Source organism: Callionymus lyra, unplaced genomic scaffold (genome assembly GCF_982586985.1).
Source record: "Callionymus lyra unplaced genomic scaffold, fCalLyr1.hap1.1 HAP1_SCAFFOLD_63, whole genome shotgun sequence".
NCBI classification, from domain to species: Eukaryota; Metazoa; Chordata; class Actinopteri; order Syngnathiformes; family Callionymidae; genus Callionymus; species Callionymus lyra.
In genome coordinates this window covers 218,904-225,000 of record NW_028258571.1, presented here as the reverse complement: position 1 = coordinate 225,000, position 6,097 = coordinate 218,904, and the positions used below count along the sequence as shown (strand labels likewise).

Below are 6,097 nucleotides of genomic sequence, written 5' to 3'. Positions count from 1 at the left end.
AGGTGGGGAACCAGGAGGGCGGCGTGAGGGAGGGGGAGATGAGTGGGTGCTTGGGTGGGTGGGTGGCTGGGTGAGTGACTGAGTGTGAGGGACCAGGAGGCATGGGGGGTTGTGTGGTGTGGTGTGCTGCGGGGATGGGGTACCAGGAGGCCGGGGAACATTTTCAACACTTTGGGCTATTCTTTTTAAACACTTTAGCCTTTTTTTCCCTCTCCCACCCACAATCCCTCCTGCTGCGGGGATGGAGAACCAGGGGCCTGGGTGACATCCTCAGGCGGGGATGGGGTACCAGGAGGCCGGGGAACATTTTCAACACTTTGGGGCATTTTCAAACACTTTGCTCTTTTTTTCCCTCTCCCACCCACAATCCCTCCTCCTGCGGGGATGGAGAACCAGGGGCCTGGGTGACATCCTCATGCGGGGATGGGGTACCAGGAGGCTGGGGAACATTTTCAACACTTTGGGGCATTTTTAAACACTTTGCTCTTTTTTTTCCCTCTCCCACCCACAATCCCTCCTCCTGCGGGGATGGAGAACCAGGGGCCTGGGTGACATCCTCATGCGGGGATGGGGTACCAGGAGGCCGGGGAACATTTTCAACACTTTGGGGCATTTTTAAACACTTTGCTCTTTTTCCCCCTCTCCCAACCAGGGGGCCTGGGGAGCCTCCTCCTGCGGGGATGGGGAACCAGGGGCCTGGGGAACATTTTCAACACTTTGGGGCATTTTTAAACACTTTGCTCCTTTTCCCCCCTCTCCCAACCAGGGGGCCTGGGGAGCCTCCTCCTGCGGGGATGGGGAACCAGGGGCCTGGGGAACATTTTCAACACTTTGGGGCATTTTTAAACACTTTGCTCTTTTTCCCCCTCTCCCAACCAGGGGGCCTGGGGAGCCTCCTCCTGCGGGGATGGGGAACCAGGGGCCTGGGGAACATTTTCAACACTTTGGGGCATTTTTAAACACTTTGGTCTTTTTCCCCCCTCTCCCAACCAGGGGGCCTGGGGAGCCTCCTCCTGCGGGGATGGGGAACCAGGGGCCTGGGGAACATTTTCAACACTTTGGGGCATTTTAAACACTTTGCTCTTTTTCCCCCTCTCCCAACCAGGGGGCCTGGGGAGCCTCCTCCTGCGGGGATGGGGAACCAGGGGCCTGGGGAACATTTTCAACACTTTGGGGCATTTTTAAACACTTTGCTCTTTTTCCCCCTCTCCCAACCAGGGGGCCTTGGGAGCCTCCTCCTGCGGGGATGGGGAACCAGGGGCCTGGGGAACATTTTCAACACTTTGGGGCATTTTTAAACACTTTGCTCTTTTTCCCCCTCTCCCAACCAGGGGGCCTGGGGAGCCTCCTCCTGCGGGGATGGGGAACCAGGGGCCTGGGGAACATTTTCAACACTTTGGGGCATTTTTAAACACTTTGCTCTTTTTCCCCCTCTCCCAACCAGGGGGCCTTGGGAGCCTCCTCCTGCGGGGATGGGGAACCAGGGGCCTGGGGAACATTTTCAACACTTTGGGGCATTTTTAAACACTTTGCTCTTTTTCCCCCTCTCCCAACCAGGGGGCCTGGGGAGCCTCCTCCTGCGGGGATGGGGAACCAGGGGCCTGGGGAACATTTTCAACACTTTGGGGCATTTTTAAACACTTTGCTCTTTTTCCCCCTCTCCCAACCAGGGGGCCTGGGGAGCCTCCTCCTGCGGGGATGGGGAACCAGGGGCCTGGGGAACATTTTCAACACTTTGGGGCATTTTTAAACACTTTGCTCTTTTTCCCCCTCTCCCAACCAGGGGGCCTTGGGAGCCTCCTCCTGCGGGGATGGGGAACCAGGGGCCTGGGGAACATTTTCAACACTTTGGGGCATTTTTAAACACTTTGCTCTTTTTCCCCCTCTCCCAACCAGGGGGCCTGGGGAGCCTCCTCCTGCGGGGATGGGGAACCAGGGGCCTGGGGAACATTTTCAACACTTTGGGGCATTTTTAAACACTTTGCTCTTTTTCCCCCTCTCCCAACCAGGGGGCCTGGGGAGCCTCCTCCTGCGGGGATGGGGAACCAGGGGCCTGGGGAACATTTTCAACACTTTGGGGCATTTTTAAACACTTTGCTCTTTTTCCCCCTCTCCCAACCAGGGGCCTGGGGAGCCTCCTCCTGCGGGCATGGAGAACCAGGGGGCCTGGGGAGCCTCCTCCTGCGGGGATGGGGAACCAGGGGCCTGGGGGGCCTCCTCCTGCGGGGATGGAGAACCAGGGGGCCTGGGGAGCCTCCTCCTGCGGGGATGGGGAACCAGGGGGCCTGGGGAGCCTCCTCCTGCGGGGATGGGGAACCAGGGGGCCTGGGGAGCCTCCTCCTGCGGGGATGGAGAACCAGGGGGCCTGGGGAGCCTCCTCCTGCGGTCATGGAGAACCAGGGGGCCTGGGGAGCCTCCTCCTGCGGGCATGGAGAACCAGGGGCCTGGGGAGCCTCCTCCTGCGGGGATGGAGAACCAGGGGGCCTGGGGAGCCTCCTCCTGCGGGCATGGAGAACCAGGGGGCCTGGGGAGCCTCCTCCTGCGGGCATGGAGAACCAGGGGGCCTGGGGAGCCTCCTCCTGCGGGGATGGGGAACCAGGGGCCTGGGGGGCCTCCTCCTGCGGGGATGGAGAACCAGGGGGCCTGGGGAGCCTCCTCCTGCGGGGATGGGGAACCAGGGGGCCTGGGGAGCCTCCTCCTGCGGGGATGGGGAACCAGGGGGCCTGGGGAGCCTCCTCCTGCGGGGATGGAGAACCAGGGGGCCTGGGGAGCCTCCTCCTGCGGTCATGGAGAACCAGGGGGCCTGGGGAGCCTCCTCCTGCGGGCATGGAGAACCAGGGGCCTGGGGAGCCTCCTCCTGCGGGGATGGAGAACCAGGGGGCCTGGGGAGCCTCCTCCTGCGGGCATGGAGAACCAGGGGGCCTGGGGAGCCTCCTCCTGCGGGCATGGAGAACCAGGGGGCCTGGGGAGCCTCCTCCTGCGGGGATGGGGAACCAGGGGCCTGGGGAGCCTCCTCCTGCGGGGATGGAGAACCAAGGGGCCTGGGGAGCCTCCTCCTGCGGGCATGGAGAACATGGGGGCCTGGGGAGCCTCCTCCTGCGGGGATGGAGAACCAGGGGGCCTGGGGAGCCTCCTCCTGCGGGCATGGAGAACCAGGGGGCCTGGGGAGCCTCCTCCTGCGGGGATGGGGAACCAGGGGGCCTGGGGAGCCTCCTCCTGCGGGGATGGAGAACCAGGGGGCCTGGGGAGCCTCCTCCTGCGGGCATGGAGAACCAGGGGGCCTGGGGAGCCTCCTCCTGCGGGGATGGAGAACCAGGGCGCCTGGGGAGCCTCCTCCTGCGGGGATGGGGAACCAGGGGGCCTGGGGAGCCTCCTCCTGCGGGGATGGGGAACCAGGGGGCCTGGGGAGCCTCCTCCTGCGGGGATGGAGAACCAGGGGGCCTGGGGAGCCTCCTCCTGCGGTCATGGAGAACCAGGGGGCCTGGGGAGCCTCCTCCTGCGGGCATGGAGAACCAGGGGCCTGGGGAGCCTCCTCCTGCGGGGATGGAGAACCAGGGGGCCTGGGGAGCCTCCTCCTGCGGGCATGGAGAACCAGGGGGCCTGGGGAGCCTCCTCCTGCGGGCATGGAGAACCAGGGGGCCTGGGGAGCCTCCTCCTGCGGGGATGGGGAACCAGGGGCCTGGGGAGCCTCCTCCTGCGGGGATGGAGAACCAAGGGGCCTGGGGAGCCTCCTCCTGCGGGCATGGAGAACATGGGGGCCTGGGGAGCCTCCTCCTGCGGGGATGGAGAACCAGGGGGCCTGGGGAGCCTCCTCCTGCGGGCATGGAGAACCAGGGGGCCTGGGGAGCCTCCTCCTGCGGGGATGGGGAACCAGGGGGCCTGGGGAGCCTCCTCCTGCGGGGATGGAGAACCAGGGGGCCTGGGGAGCCTCCTCCTGCGGGCATGGAGAACCAGGGGGCCTGGGGAGCCTCCTCCTGCGGGGATGGAGAACCAGGGCGCCTGGGGAGCCTCCTCCTGCGGGGATGGAGAACCAGGGGCCTGGGGAGCCTCCTCCTGCGGGGATGGGGAACCAAGGGGCCTGGGGAGCCTCCTCCTGCGGGCATGGAGAACATGGGGGCCTGGGGAGCCTCCTCCTGCGGGGATGGAGAACCAGGGGGCCTGGGGAGCCTCCTCCTGCGGGGATGGGGAACCAGGGGGCCTGGGGAGCCTCCTCCTGCGGGGATGGAGAACCAGGGGGCCTGGGGAGCCTCCTCCTGCGGGCATGGAGAACCAGGGGGCCTGGGGAGCCTCCTCCTGCGGGGATGGAGAACCAGGGCGCCTGGGGAGCCTCCTCCTGCGGGGATGGGGAACCAGGGGGCCTGGGGAGCCTCCTCCTGCGGGGATGGGGAACCAGGGGGCCTGGGGAGCCTCCTCCTGCGGGGATGGAGAACCAGGGGGCCTGGGGAGCCTCCTCCTGCGGTCATGGAGAACCAGGGGGCCTGGGGAGCCTCCTCCTGCGGGCATGGAGAACCAGGGGCCTGGGGAGCCTCCTCCTGCGGGGATGGAGAACCAGGGGGCCTGGGGAGCCTCCTCCTGCGGGCATGGAGAACCAGGGGGCCTGGGGAGCCTCCTCCTGCGGGCATGGAGAACCAGGGGGCCTGGGGAGCCTCCTCCTGCGGGGATGGGGAACCAGGGGCCTGGGGAGCCTCCTCCTGCGGGGATGGAGAACCAAGGGGCCTGGGGAGCCTCCTCCTGCGGGCATGGAGAACATGGGGGCCTGGGGAGCCTCCTCCTGCGGGGATGGAGAACCAGGGGGCCTGGGGAGCCTCCTCCTGCGGGCATGGAGAACCAGGGGGCCTGGGGAGCCTCCTCCTGCGGGGATGGGGAACCAGGGGGCCTGGGGAGCCTCCTCCTGCGGGGATGGAGAACCAGGGGGCCTGGGGAGCCTCCTCCTGCGGGCATGGAGAACCAGGGGGCCTGGGGAGCCTCCTCCTGCGGGGATGGAGAACCAGGGCGCCTGGGGAGCCTCCTCCTGCGGGGATGGAGAACCAGGGGCCTGGGGAGCCTCCTCCTGCGGGGATGGAGAACCAAGGGGCCTGGGGAGCCTCCTCCTGCGGGCATGGAGAACATGGGGGCCTGGGGAGCCTCCTCCTGCGGGGATGGAGAACCAGGGGGCCTGGGGAGCCTCCTCCTGCGGGGATGGGGAACCAGGGGGCCTGGGGAGCCTCCTCCTGCGGTGATGGGGAACCATGGGGCCTGGGGAGCCTCCTCCTGCGGGGATGGAGAACCAGGGGGCCTGGGGAGCCTCCTCCTGCGGGGATGGAGAACCAGGGCGCCTGGGGAGCCTACTCCTGCGGGGATGGAGAACCAAGGGGCCTGGGGAGCCTCCTCCTGCGGGCATGGAGAACATGGGGGCCTGGGGAGCCTCCTCCTGCGGGGATGGAGAACCAGGGGGCCTGGGGAGCCTCCTCCTGCGGGGATGGAGAACCAGGGGGCCTGGGGAGCCTCCTCCTGCGGGCATGGAGAACCAGGGGGCCTGGGGAGCCTCCTCCTGCGGGGATGGGGAACCAGGGGCCTGGGGAGCCTCCTCCTGCGGGCATGGAGAACCAGGGGGCCTGGGGAGCCTCCTCCTGCGGGGATGGGGAACCAGGGGGCCTGGGGAGCCTCCTCCTGCACCAGGGGGCCTGGGGAGCCTCCTCCTGCGGGGATGGGGAACCAGGGGGCCTGGGGAGCCTCCTCCTGCGGTGATGGGGAACCATGGGGCCTGGGGAGCCTCCTCCTGCGGGGATGGGGAACCAGGGGGCCTGGGGAGCCTCCTCCTGCGGGGATGGGGAACCAGGGGCCTGGGGAGCCTCCTCCTGCACCAGGGGGCCTGGGGAGCCTCCTCCTGCGGGGATGGGGAACCAGGGGGCCTGGGGAGCCTCCTCCTGCGGGGATGGGGAACCAGGGGCCTGGGGAACATTTTCAACACTTTGGGGCATTTCACAAGCGCTTCCCTCGCTTACGGCCACACCACCCTGAATGAGCCCGATCTCGTCTGATCTCGGAAGCCAAGCAGGGTCGGGCCCAGTTAGTACTTGGATGGGAGACCGCCTGGGAATACTGGGTGCTGTAAGCA

At 66.9% G+C, this 6,097-nt stretch overlaps 1 non-coding gene across 1 annotated transcript; it reads left to right on the top strand.

The window, feature by feature from the left end:
- The first annotated feature begins 5,978 nt into the window (after window positions 1-5,978).
- Window positions 5,979-6,097, top strand: LOC148058640 (5S ribosomal RNA). The gene has a single exon (XR_015709681.1). It is a non-coding gene; the product is annotated as a 5S ribosomal RNA (ribosomal RNA).